Source organism: Pleurodeles waltl, chromosome 12 (genome assembly GCF_031143425.1).
Source record: "Pleurodeles waltl isolate 20211129_DDA chromosome 12, aPleWal1.hap1.20221129, whole genome shotgun sequence".
NCBI lineage: Eukaryota > Metazoa > Chordata > Amphibia > Caudata > Salamandridae > Pleurodeles > Pleurodeles waltl.
Genome location: NC_090451.1, coordinates 588,364,409 through 588,378,919, shown reverse-complemented (window position 1 = coordinate 588,378,919; position 14,511 = coordinate 588,364,409). Strand labels below are relative to the sequence as shown.

General features: G+C 44.2%; 1 protein-coding gene across 2 annotated transcripts in view; it reads left to right on the top strand.

Annotated features, from left to right (window-relative positions):
• The window catches only part of LOC138268268 (NACHT, LRR and PYD domains-containing protein 3-like), a 735,713-nt gene that overhangs the window by 368,064 nt on the left and 353,138 nt on the right, over positions 1 to 14,511 (top strand). The gene's annotated exons all lie outside the window — the stretch shown is intronic.

Here is a 14,511-nt window from a genome sequence, read left to right as displayed (position 1 = left end):
CCCGAAACCGGTCCCAGGATGTTTGTTTCCGGTCCAGTGAGGACCTGGCTTGGCAGTTCGGTCTGGACTGTTCCCATGAGGAACAGGGTCAAGACTGATTTGCATATGGCTGGGTCCAAACTGGGGTGGCATGGTGAGCAAAAGAACGATGGATTAAACCCAGATCTATGACTGGGGGTGAGTGTTTGACAATGTTCAGCATTCTGTCCATCACTTGTTGTTTTTGCTTTGTCGCCCTAAGTGGGAAGGGTATGCCCAGACGTGGGTCCCGTGCTTCCCATGCCACTGGATTCAAGCTAGCCTGGCTGATGAGGGGTGAAACCCCGAAACCGGTCCCAGGATGTTTGTTTCCGGTCCAGTGAGGACCTGGCTTGGCAGTTCGGTCTGGACTGTTCCCATGAGGAACAGGGTCAAGACTGATTTGCATATGGCTGGGTCCAAACTGGGGTGGCATGGTGAGCAAAAGAACGATGGATTAAACCCAGATCTATGACTGGGGGTGAGTGTTTGACAATGTTCAGCATTCTGTCCATCACTTGTTGTTTTTGCTTTGTCGCCCTAAGTGGGAAGGGTATGCCCAGACGTGGGTCCCGTGCTTCCCATGCCACTGGATTCAAGCTAGCCTGGCTGATGAGGGGTGAAACCCCGAAACCGGTCCCAGGATGCTTGTTTCCGGTCCAGTGAGGACCTGGCTTGGCAGTTCGGTCTGGACTGTTCCCATGAGGAACAGGGTCAAGACTGATTTGCATATGGCTGGGTCCAAACTGGGGTGGCATGGTGAGCAAAAGAACGATGGATTAAACCCAGATCTGTGAGTGGGGGTGAGTGTTTGACAATGTTCAGCATTCCGTCCATCACTTGTTGTTTTTGCATCCTCCAAGGACTGCCTGTCTTTAGCCTGCACCAGAATAACCAAAGGAATCTCACATGGAGTGACTGAGTCACTTCCCTGCTTCAGCAGGCACCTCTTCGCAGCGACTACCTGTGATTTGGATCCCCTCTCCAGACAACAAGCATGGATCCAGCAACACGGATAGTGGACTAAAGTGACTCCGCCAGTCCCAAAGTCCAGCTGTCCAAATCTGGTTAAAGTAAGAACTTGCCTCCCGATGCAAGACCGTACCCCCATGCACCACTTGACTTGCAGTTGCCAAGGCTTGTGAGCAACCTTCCAAGAAGTTCTTCATGCACAGCACAGCTTAGGCCCCCAGCACTCCATCCTGCAACGCACAGCTTCCTGAGTGGTTCTCTGGTGGCGTGGGAATCGTTTGTGTAGTGCCTTGTGTGTCTCCATTTGCACCTCCTTTGTCCCCGTGCTGTGGGACTCCTGTGCGTGCTGCCTGGTCTTTTGAGGGCTATCTGAGTTGCTGAGAACCCGCTCTGTCTCCCCTTGCTGGGTAGAGGCCACCAGGTCCCTCCTGGTCCCGGGCAGTACCATTTTCCGCTAACTGCAAGCTTTGCTTGTGCCAAGGCTTGTTGGCGGAATTCAGTGACGCAAACCAGACTGCATTCATCCATCCGGCGTCTGCACCAACCAGGAACCCGCATCTGTCTTCTTTGATGCAATACTGACTTTGTCTTCTCAATGGTGGTTCTTCTTTTACACCTTCATCCAGGTTAGCAGGGGCTCCTGTTCTCCTTGGACTCTTCAGTGCCTCTTGGACTTGGTCCCCTTCTTCCACAGGTCCAGGAATCCATTGTTGGTGTCTTGCAGTCTCTTCTGGATCTTGCATTATTTTCTATCAAGACTTCTAGTTTGTTTTGGGAAACTTGCTGTGTTTGACTCCTGCTTTCCTGGCCTCTGGGGTGGGGTATTTTACTAACCTTTGGTGTTTTCTTACACTCCCAGTGCCCCTCTACACACTACACTTCTCTAGGTGGGAAACCAACTTTCGCATTCCACTCTTTTAGTATATGGTTTGTGTTCCCCCTAGGCCCATTGCAACCTATTATGATTTTCACTGTTCACACTATTATCTGACTATTTACTTACCTGTTTTTGGTTACTAGTGTATATATTGTGTAATTTACTTATCTACTAAGAGAGTATAGTATCCAAAGTATGTTTGCCATTGTGTGACTAAAATAAAGTATTATTTTTTTGCAACACTGAGTATTGTCTTTCATGTGTGTGAGTACTGTGCGACTACAGTGGTATTGCAAGAGCTTTGCATGTCTCCAAGTACAGCCTTGGCTGCTCTGCCTGAAGCTACCTAGACACAGGCTGGCTTCTAGACACTGACTACATTTCGCTAATAAGGGATAACTGGAACCTGGTATAAGGTGTAAGGACCTTTGGTACCCACTACAAACCAGGCCAGCCTCCTACAATGTCCCAGTGCAACACCCAGGGGAACATACAGAATCTGTTGCATTGCCAGATCTATAAGTTTGGGTATGTGTCACATTCCTCTGCCAGGCCACGTTTGTTGTAAGAATAATGCAAGGGGCAGTACTGTCCATATGCAACCTCCTTGTCACTTCTTATTATGTGTGCTGTATCCTGTACCATCCATAGTAAGAGGCAACCAACTTTCATGTATGGAATTGTACAGGAAGGTGTCCCTTCCTGCACAACACTCATCCCTGCTATACAGGCCTTCTTGCAGCATGGGTGTAAGGGTTCCTGTAGTGTAGTTGTGCATTCTTTCCTGCACATGTGCAATCAAACATGCAACGCAGGCACCCCTACACAATGCTCAATGTGTGCCTGTGTTGGTGGTAGGCAGCAGTTTGTGCTCCATCACAAAGGGTAGTATAGGGATGCATTGCACGTCAGTGAAAGGTGCACATCCCAGCACATTCAAGATAATGTAGCACAGCAGGCTGGGCCTCTGTACTACACTGCATCATTCCATGACACTTGTTTGACAATGGGCCACATTTCCCATATACTGAGAGCACACTGACCCACCAGAGCATGAGTTTTATGTTACACTTTTATATTTACTAGGCCAAGGAAGGTACCTTGTATGCTTTTTAATGGCCTGGTATTATTTGTCCCTTTTATACCTCAAACTGCATGTAGGTGTCATTTCATGCGTGTTGCTGGGAGCATTCCCACACAATACACATGTAACCCACCCAACTTCGGAAGCCTTCACAGATTTTCACATCTGGGAATGCTGTAGCTTCATAAGCCACCTCAAGGTTGGCGTAGAAGTGACAAGAGGATGAGTGTTAGCTTTGTTTGTTCCATCACAAATAGAAAGATGGAAACACCACTTGTGCCTGATGTTGGGGAGGAAGGTGTCCCTTCATACTCAACAGCAATCATCTCCAAAACACAGGCACCCTGGCACCATGGTAAGGTGTGCCTGCGTAGACACATGGCACCAAATTGTGCACCAGCACTGATGATAATGACAAATACCCTGCAAGTTGTGTGTATGTTACATTTGTTCCCTTTCTCAGTGGTGCAGTAAGGAGTATCCCTGCCCTTGCTGGCCCACCCTGTACAACAGGGTTTGTACATGATGGCCAATGTGAGTTTGACATGGCCAGATGGTACAGTTGATACATTGGAGGGAGTGTTGTGAAGTGGTCTGTGCATATGATGGGCAGGGTCCGTACACATTACTTGTGTGTAGTGTTTAGTCATTATTGTGCCCCCATACAACCCTTTTGCATGCAAACAGTGCCTTTTAGTTACAACATTGCCACTTACTGCAACTTACCCTGTGTTTGTTGCTGCTCATCATGTGCCACAGTGTCCTGTTCCTGGACTTCAGTTACCAACTCCTCAAGGATGACTGCTGCCACCATCTCCTCCAGCTCATCCAGCTCCTCCTAGGGTGCAGGACTCCCACCTCCAGTCTGCAGTGCTGCCTTTCCGTTGCTGGACAGTTATTCTTTTGTTCTGCACCTTTAATTGTGTGAGCATTTCTTACAATCCGTCACAGTCCTCTTCACCTTTGTCACACTACTGACTATCGACTGTGAACTGCCATTTGGCCTCCTTACGACTTATCAGTACTTTAGAGGTGACAAAGAGCTGGTGTTGGTGCTGTGGTGTTGTCACCTCTGTGATTAAGATGTTATTCTCCTCCTTACTGATCCTACACTTCCTCTTCCTTTCCCCTTCTTCTGGGAGTCTGCCTGGACATACTGCCTTGTACTGGGCTGATTGGGGTCTCTCTGGGGTCTCTCCTGTCCTGACCTTTCCATTTTTTCCACTTCGTGGCTTCTGCTTGGCGTTTTCCCTGGCTTACAGTTGTGTGTCATTTGTTGTAATTATGCCCCCATGTTTGGCAAGGTCAAAGCACTACTTTTAATATATGCACCAGTCACCCCTAATGTCAGCCTCCTAAGCCCAGGAAGCAGGGTGCATTATATTGAAAGTGTGGACATATAAGTGCAAGCTTATATATCCCGCTAGTGGTCTCTTTCCATGAAGAGCTACTATAAGTGGTCAGGGGCCCATATGCTAACATGGGCTGGCTCCTGGGCATCCTAAGGTTGCTAATTCCCTTACAACCGCTGAAATATGTCATATTTTGGTATCAAATGACTTGTCTTATTAAAACTGACTTTATCCCAAAGTCAGATTTAATGTGACATGCACCAAGGTGGCTACCTTAGAGGTTGCCCACTTGGTTGCCCCAGCCTTTCCTGTGTCCTGGCTCGCCGGGTACGAGCTGCTGCTACCAAGACAAAAATCTGATCCCCTGCCAGGAGGTGTGAACACTCCCTGGAGGCAAAAACAAAGGCCTGCCTGGGCGGGAGGTGTCACCTCCCTCCCTGACAGAATGACTAGTGAAGTGGCACATGAAGGGGGTGAGCTTCAAAACCCACACTTCCTCTGATATGCAATCAGACTGACTCCTGAGGGAGGCAAAAGCCATCCCTCTGCCCCCAGGCACCTGGGCAGATGGGAAAATTAGGTAGTCATGAGACATACACGCCTAGAAGGCTACCCACACCCCTATGGTGGGCTACCTGGTCTGTACAGCAAGGATGGGTTCTGTCATTTTGAAAAGTAGAAGAATAGAGGAACCTGGGTGATAAGGTGGCACACACTCCCCTCTGTGGCGGATTAGCCACTGTGGCTAGTAACCAATTGGCTACTTGCACCCACACCCCTAATGCCCCCAAAACTAGGATTTAATGGGCACCAGTGGCACCAGAACCTCAAATCTGACGTCCCTGCAACAAAGGACAAAGAGGAAACCCGTGACTGCGACGCCAGGTGATAAACAAAGCGATAAACTGCCTCTGTGGAAGCAGTCAGTCAGTCAGTCAGTCAAATAACTTTATTCGGCAATTGCCATAAAAGTACAAACCAAGACACATTTCCCAATCTATAAATAGTAAAATAAAACTTAAAAACCATTACTGGAAGCACCAGATGAACATCCAAACTGAAACACCTTGACATACATAGATAGATATACTAGACATGATTAAAAATCACAAAGTCAGAAAAGTACAAATGTTGGCGTTAAAAGGATATACTATACGTACATAAAATATTTAAAAAGGAATAGGCCTTTTCCTAATGCGTAAAGAAGCTGTGACAAAGTCTAATACATGGTGACAAATTTGGATATTAGGCAACCTCTGAAGGTATAGCAGGGCTTCCTTATAATGAATAGGTCTAAAAAGACGTAACGTGGGTAAAATAAAGGCCCCTCTAGGTGCAGCATATAAAGGGCAAAAAAGAAAAAAATGCAAAGTGCTCTGGGTTGATTTGGAGTCACAGGGACAAAGCGGTAAATCCTTTTTCCAGAAACATGGTTCAGGGAAAGCTACCTTAAAATGAATTAGATTAAGTCTAAAAAGTGTTAAAAAGGAAATTATTTTAAAACTTGAAAACCAAGACAAATAGGGTTCAAGGCATGGAACAGTCACAATCCGAGAATAAGAATCAAAAGATTTCAATTTCAGGGAACTATAAAATCTCTGCTCTGATATGTGCTTGGAATAGGTAGACTTCAAAACAGACCTAGAGTTTGTGGTTAATAGATGGGGATCATCAAACATATATCTAAGCCCTAGGTTCTCAAAGGAGTTTTGCAGAAACATAAGCCAGGGAATCCTATTTGAGTATTCCAATTGAAGACAATCAGTGATACAGTCTTGGACCAAACTTGCCATAGGATTTGACCAACATTTGATCCACAGCAGTAGGGGAGCCATAAAGACCCTGTCCTCCAAAAAGCACTGACCCAGTTCTTCATGGCAGATTATGTTTGCGGTGCATTTTGGAACCAACAATAATCTGCGCAGGAATTTATTTTCTACACTCTGAAGAGACGGTATTTTATTATAGCCCCAGACGCCTGCCCCATAAAGGACTGATGCAGTGCATTTGGAATTATAAAGAGTTTTCAACTGAGCAGGGGGTCTGTGACCTAGTTTATTTGAAAAGCGAAAAATTGCTTCATTGTTCCTTATCAACTGTTGGAGCTTAAAATTAATGTGTGTCTTCCAGGACAAAGAAGAACTCATGTACATGCCTAGATAACAAAATTCTTTGACCTTATTAAGAGTGTGCCCTCCCATAGAAAATAGTTTAGACTTAGTGTTGCGTGGGCCACAAGTCATAACAAAAGTCTTTGGGTAATTTACTTTCAGATCCAGATTCAGCATAAAATCGTAAAATACATCCAGTAGTCCCTGTAAACCGTTTGCAGTACGGGCAATTAAAACTGCATCGTCAGCGTATAATAAAACTGAAAGGTGTCTCTGACCCATCTTCGGTATGTCCTTTGCATGTTTTAAAAGTGAATCATAGAGCCCATTTATATAAATCAGAAAGAGAAAAGGGGCTAAGATACATCCCTGCCTTAAGCCCCTAGTTGACGGGATGGGGGAGGTTCTCTGCCCATGTGAGCCGACCTGAACAGAAATTGTTAGGTCTGTGTGTAGGCGTTTAATAAGCTCCAATAGAGGCGGATCACAGCCTAAGGCTTCCAAAATTTGCCATAACTTTGACCTATTAACCATATCAAAGGCACTGGTTAGATCAATGAAAGCCATGTGAATAGACTCTTTTTTGACTGTCACATATTTGCTGAGTATCAGCTGCAAGTTTAAAACTTGCTCAACTGTGCCTACACCAGGTCTAAAACCAAATTGAATAGGGGATAAAATATGGGCCTCGGACACCCATGCAACTGCACGACCACAACTCATCCTGGACCACAGACTAGCTCCAAAGGATGGTGGAACCACTCGGCAAGCGAAAGGCAGCCCCAAAACTCCCATGAATTAGGAATCCTAGTCTCCTGCAGCGAGCAGGCAACTCGTACTTCTGGAACCACAGAATTAATGGCCATGGGGCCCGCCGAGGGATCTCGCAAAAGTAAATGGTCTAGCACATTGTGCTAAACATAGTCCTGACCTCTAGCAAGTTTCAGGCAGCTACTGCTTTCCTCGGACTCCAGGACATCAAAATGGCCAAACCCTGTATTTGCTACTACCAAGGCTTTTTGGTGGGCAGCCCTGCTACCACCCCCTGTTTGAAGCTGACCTCGAAGGAACCCCGCAGCACATTGTGTTCAGCACCAAGGACAGCAAGGACCACTCTTCACCCAGGCCGTACGAGCCAGGTAAAGTTGTACTGGCTGGTGAACCTTGGTCCAAGGACGCATTCCATATTTACCCCCAGTGAGTTCTACTGAACTTGACCTGCAAGTGACGAGTATCAATGTGAGAAATTAGTAGGTTGATCCACCAAGCATTAAAAGTAGAGACAAAATATCTTTATGCTTGGATAATGATTTTTTAATGCTGTCAAATTTCTTCCTATTGGTTGTTACAGCAATTAAGATTATTTTTGTTCAATTTATCCAAGTTATTAATTTCAAAGATTTCACAAAACAGCAGACACATGTTTCGCCCCCTACATGACTAAGCCTGGGGCTTTCTCAAGGCTGCAAAGACAAACAACATTTATCACTGATAAATCCTTGGAAATTTTTAATTATAGAAAGTGTGATCATCACCCATTGTGAAGGGTTACAAATTGGTAGTAAGTTAGTGATTCCCCAGTGAGACTTAAATGAGTAAGAGGAATGGTATCTAGTCCAGGTGTATCCAAACAGTATATCAGGAGCTACCAGTAGCTCCCACACCCCTGCAGAGTAGCTCACAGCCTGGAGTTCATTTTTAAATAAGCACAGGGTCACATTTTTCCTTTTAAAGTTAAGGAAAGGCTGTTTGTTTTACAGTAATATCACCAGGCTGCAGGTAGCAGGGCCCGATAAGGAGCAGTGCTGGAGTCAGATTAATGAGCCAGGTCACAGAGGTGAAGAATTGAAGCACTAAGGTATTTAATTCTTAAATAAAAGTCCATGTCGGCTCAGTATTGGAAATGAGAACAAAATTATGTTTCTCAATGCTTTTAAATTGAAGAAAATGAAAAGTTTCCTTATAATTAAGTTCACGTTTAATTTTAAATTTCTAAAATTATTTTCCAAATTGTTGCATTTACAACCAGCAAGCCTCTTGCTCCCGGTGGCCATTAGAGCACTGTGCAATATTTATAACTGGAAAATATAATATTTCTTTTTAATGGGAGAAATTTAGAGTGCAGAAAAATGTTCCACATTATGAACATTTTCACACTTTGTTTCTCCCCTTTAACAACATGGTTGTATGTTTGTGTTATACTTGTAAGAGTGCCACATAAGGGGAAAGGTATGCCCTGTGCCACCACATGAATCCCATCATATGCACACAGGTTCATACATCCCCAAAGACCACTCTTTCACTGACACACATGGCAACCCTGTCATAGTGCCCCCAGTCTAAGTATTTTGTTCAAACCATAGTATCTGGCTCTATGACCATTAGGCTTAAAGTCAAGGAGGTCTGGCGTGGGGATGTCTGGTAATGATGCACAAGTTGTTTATTCTTTGGTAGCTCAAATTGATTATCACTGATCACAAGTAGCTCTCGCTACAGAAATGGTTGGAGACCCCTGATCTAGTCCTTGGACATCCAGAGTGTTTGTCCACAACTTGGTGATGCTAGGAGTTAAAGATAAGGTCAAGGTGAATTTCTTGTAAAACCAAAGATGCCTGTTGAAAGGTAAGCAGATATAAATTCACGGGATTAATGGCTGTAAGTTGGAGAGTGAGAGTGAGAGTGAACTGGAGCTGGCATATGGAAGATATCAGAAATTCAGGTAAGAATAAAAAGTCATCATAGTTGTTTTAAACATTATGAAGGAAGTGTAAATTATAGACCCTTTGCCGTATGCATAGCAACGAAAAAGTGCTGGTTTAGGGTAAAGATGTAAAGAGATAACTCTTATTGTGATCTGTAAGATTGATCCTTTTATAAGATCCAGTAGACTTTCAAGCAGTATTTTCAAATATTACACATCTGAAAAATATATAGATTCAATCTATCCTAAGTACATGGGAGGCAGATTAAATGGTACATGCCCTTTTAGAACATAAAATTGAGTGGCGATTTGAACATGACATTTGGTTAGGTAATTGTAGCAATTTAACACACATTTGAAACAAGGTTGTAAGTTGGACTGTCAAGGGTATGGTTCTAATGTTGTGTTTTGTTGTTTTTATACTTAAGGAGCGACGGGACGGTATTGTCCATATATTGCTGTTTATATGCAGGAATGTGTCCCTTCCTGCACACAAACAATCTATTATGACAACTGGGCACTTCTATGTGTGCTGCAAAATATAGAAGTGCCAAAGTTTCATTTTGGAATGATTGTTTATGTGCAGGAAGGGACACCTTCCTGCACATAAACAATCCTCCGTGTCATTTTGCTTCTTCTATGTCTGCTGCAGAAAACAGCAGACACAGAAAAAGCGAAAAACAAGGAGGAATAAAAAGTATTCCTCCTCGTTTTGCCATGCTACTGCCACCCTTGGGGTGCCGTTAGTTTTTGGCGCTGCCTCAGGTTTACGACAACTCATAAATCTGAGGCACCATCAAAATCAATGGGTATTGTGGTGGAACGCCCACCACAACACCCATTAAATGCCCGCTGATGCAGAAAACTACTTCGGAGGAACCCTTATTGACAAGGAGCTGTAAGACCAATAAAAAAGTGGCTTTACACCACCTTGTAAATATGGAGCAGTGGTTAGCTGCATCGGAGCGTCACAAAAAGTGACACAGTGGCACTAGGGGCTGTTAAATCTGCCCCTTAGTGTTCTACAAGTGGCAGCTTCTGGTCGTCCTCGTGAATATTACGGAAATGTTCCTGAATTCTTGTTTTCAAAGGTCAGGTAGTACTGCCAAATTATAATGCTGATTGCAGTGACAAGTGATAACATAAACAAAGTTGTGCTCTCGCAAATAGTGAAATTTCTTATGGAAAGTGTAAAACCATTGATTGGGCCCTGCCTTGTTTTTTAAATCCCAAGTTTGCAGATTAGGCCGTTTGTACAGGTATAAAAACCAGCTGTTTGTTCAAGGAAATGTTTTTTAGCTTTCTTATCCTGGAGAAAAGAAGGACATCGTTTTTTCCTTAAATTTGGGGCTCTTCGAAAACTCATCTGTGGAAAAGATGGAATATCCTTGGAGACAGAGGGATTGTTTGTCAGATGAAACTAATGTTTTTGTAGTGCTTTCAGGATATCTTAACGACCATTGCTAAATTTTGTGGTAAAACAGATGTCCGATGTCTTGGGACTTATGTAGAATCTCATTTCTATCAGTCTTTGCCAAGTATTCACATGTTTTTATTAGTTGTAGTGAGTCACAGCCCCTCTTGTGTTATCGTTCAGTGATTTCACTGGCTTTCTGATTATAATCTTCTAGTCTGCTACAATTCCTTCTTATCTGCCTGTATTCCCCAAATGGAATATAAATTCAATGGAGTTTTGGGAAATTGTGTAAGTCATTTCTATTCCCTATTTGTCGGGTGTAGGTGACTTAATGAATTGGTTAAGCAGATTTTGAGGATCTTGCCAGAAAAGGAGAATGTTGTCTATGTACCATTCCCAAAAAATGATATTATTGGAAAAACCTTATGTATGTTCATTCCATAGCCAGTGTGTCTCAACCTTTCCCATCAAAAGGAAGGCGTACAGGGGGAGCAAAACGAGCTCCCTTGTTGCTGGAGATAGAACTTCCCTTTGAACAAAAAGAAATTATTTTGTATACAAAATGTTAACATTTCAAGGATCATTTTGTTTCTTTCCAAAAAATGTATGGACCGTGTTGGTGGTGTTTGTGCACTGCTTCATTTCCATCCTGATGCTTGATTGAGGTATAGAGGCTAACCATAACTATAGTAGCTAATAGATAATTTGGCTGCCATTCTGTATCTTGGAGTTCTGAAGGATATCTTTTGTATCCTTAATGTAGGAGGGCAAGTTTTTCAGAAACGATTGTAATTCTGAATTGAAAAGTTGTTCCAGGTTGGAGCATATTGAGTTGATCCCCCTCTATTATCGGTCTGCCAGTTGGTGGTGTATCTGGTATGTGGATCTTTGGTAAAAGGTACAGTGTTGGTATTGTTGGGTGATTAACAAACAGTATTGCTTTTCTTCCAGGGTAGGTAGATCTCTTGAGTGCCAGTTCTCCAGGTGTTCTTTTAATTGTTCTTGTATCTCCTTTGTTGGGTTGCCAGTAGATTTTTTTATAATATCTTGTGTCATTTAATTGTCTATATGCCTCATAGAGATGATCCTCTGTGTTCAGGATTACAATGTTTCTTTCCTACTTTATCTGCATCCTTGATTATGATGGTGTTATCTTTACAGAGTTCCTGAAGTGCTTGTCTTTGTTTGTAGATAGTGTTGAGAGGAAGATATTTTCTTTTGGAAATGTATTTTCTGTGTTCCATTGAGGTCCTTTATCATAGCTGTGAAGAATAGGTCTATTGTGTTGCCTGGTGGTGAAATGGGCGTAACACTCGATTTAATGGGGAGTGCCACTAGTGTGTTTTCCAGCCTCGACAGCTCCTGCATTTAGCACCAAGGACATCCAGGACCACTCTGCAACTAGCCATACAAGCCAGGTAAAATTGTACTTACTGATGAACTTTGGTCCAGGGATCTGCACCATCTTTACTTTTAGTGGGTGCCAATGGAGTGGACCTGCAAGTAACCAACTGCCACTAGTTGTTTTCTTCATTGACCGTGACGTTAAAGTTTTGCAGTAGTGACTTCCAGTGATTTATTTTTCTTTCTTTATAAAGATGCGCCTCGGATTTCTTTTGAGTCCTGTCTTTTACTTATCATCCATGTTGGTGCTCTGAAATGCTCAACACATGTTCCTCTAATAAAGCCTGGCTGCTCTGTGCTATACTGCCAGGACTGAGTTAGGGATTTATTAGTGTGAATCCAAAGGACCCCGTTTGGGGTATTGTAAGAGTATTGCATAATAAAGGTTAACCAGCCTCATTGCATAATATTCCACTTTCCTCTATTTAGAGTGATGTGTCAGCAAAAGAAATCTGGAGGCAAAAAAAGTAAAATGTGTGTGACTGGCTTGGAGTCTGTTCCTGACTAAAGTCATTGTGGAGGGGGCCTGGGGAAGTAAGGAGGAGGACCACTAGGAGGAGGAAGATTTGAAGTAGGAGAATAAAGGCCAGGAGGTGGACCACCAAGAGGCTAGGGTGCCCAGAACCATAAGGATCACAAAAAGAAGAACCAGGACCAGGGAACCCTAATCTATGAGGACAGGGTTACTGGCAGAGAGGAGACCAGGAACAAATAGCCAAGGAGGAATAGGACAAGGAGCACAGCACTAGGATTACTGGGACCAGGGTGACATGGATCAGGAGGGCAAGTAGGATGTGGAACCTGGACTCAGTGGGCAAGTGCTGGAAGGAACAAAAGCACCAGGGTTAGGAGTTGCCCATAACAACTAGAAAGAAATGAGTGCACTAACCAGGGCAAGAAGTATGAGAATAACCAGGGCCAGAAGTAGAACATCTAGGTAGACAAACCAAAGTGGACCAGGAGACCAATGGAAAGAAGGAGCCACACCAGCAGGGCTAAGACCACAGAGATCAGATCAAGGAGGACCAATGGGCCAGAAGTGAATGGACCAGGACCAGAAAGATCAAGACCATAAATCAGGGCTAGCAGGACCTGGACACCCTGAATTAGAATGACTGGAAAGATATAAAGGACAAGGACATCTAAGCCCAGTGGCACTAGGAGTAGAAGGATCATGATGTTTAGACTCTGGGAGATCCCAAACCAGAGTGATAAGAACTACATGACTCAGGGTGACACATAACACGGTAATGCAAAGGACCAGTGCCAGGGGGATGAGGAAGACCAGACCCAGGTGGACCATTATGGAGTCCCATGAAAGAGGGGTCAGGGTCACTTGGATTAGAACAAGGTAGAATGTGCAAACTAGGAGACCAGGAGGACTACTAGAACTGGTCTGAGGCAGGAGGACTGGGGGTCAAGGAGGGCTTGGGAAAGATAGGGAAGGGAAAGGGCTAGGTAAAGGAAGGCAAGTGGGACCAGCACCATAAAACCCAATATGTGGACCAAACAAAGTATCACCAGAACTAGGACCAGGACTGCATGCAACAGGAGAGCCAGAAGCAGAATGATCAAGAACGTGCAAAATAGTGCACCAGATAAACCAGGGGAGCAGGATCAGGGGAACTGATGGGCTAGAATTTGGAAGCCAGGGATAGAAATGTCCAGGACCAGGAATATGTGAAATAAGGGAACTCAGGTTACAAAGGTTAGGTGCAGGAGTATATGAGAATGATCACCAGACAGACCAGGAAGGATGGGGCCAGAAAGTTCAAAGGCTAGAATGAAGTGGAGGCCAAGGAATATCAGCTCTAGAAAGTGAGGAGGATCAGATTTAAGAAATCCACCCAGAATCCAGAAGACCAAAGGAACAGGACAGTGATGGCCAGGAGAACTGGAACCAAAATGATCAGGTGCAGGAGGACACATACAAGGAAACCTGGACCAAGAAGGAGAGGATCAATGGCTGCAGTATCAGTAAGACTAAGAGAACAAGTAACAGATCTAAGAGGATCAGGGTAACTCAAACCAGGAGGACAAACCATAAGGGAACAAGGGCATGCAAGGCTAGATGGGCTGGGATCTGCAGTACTAGGGCTAGGAGGTTCAGTGTGAGGAGAACAGGGATCAGGTAACGAGGGCCAAGAGGACTAGATAGGAACAGAGCCAGATGGGTCAAGATGGAGGAAACCAAGAAGGGCCAAGAGGGCCAAATAGCAAAGTTTCTAATACCAAGCATACTATGGCAAAAAGGACCAGGGCCACCAGGACCAAGGATGATTGGTGAACCAGGTCAATGAGAGCTAGGCTTAGGTGAAACCAAACTATATGGACTAGAACAAGAGGCTCAGGGCCAATTGGCACATAATCTCCAGATTGAAAAACAAGAACAACCAGAGTGAGGAGGAGCATGATCAGTTGGTGTAGAATCTTGTGGGCAACGAGCAGGAGGATCAGGGCCAGATTCAGGAAGACTGGGAATACAAGGAATACAAGGACTGTGGTCAGTAGAACAAGGGAACCACAAAAAGCAAGGAAGATGAGGGGCTGGTACCAACATTACTAGGAGGTCCCC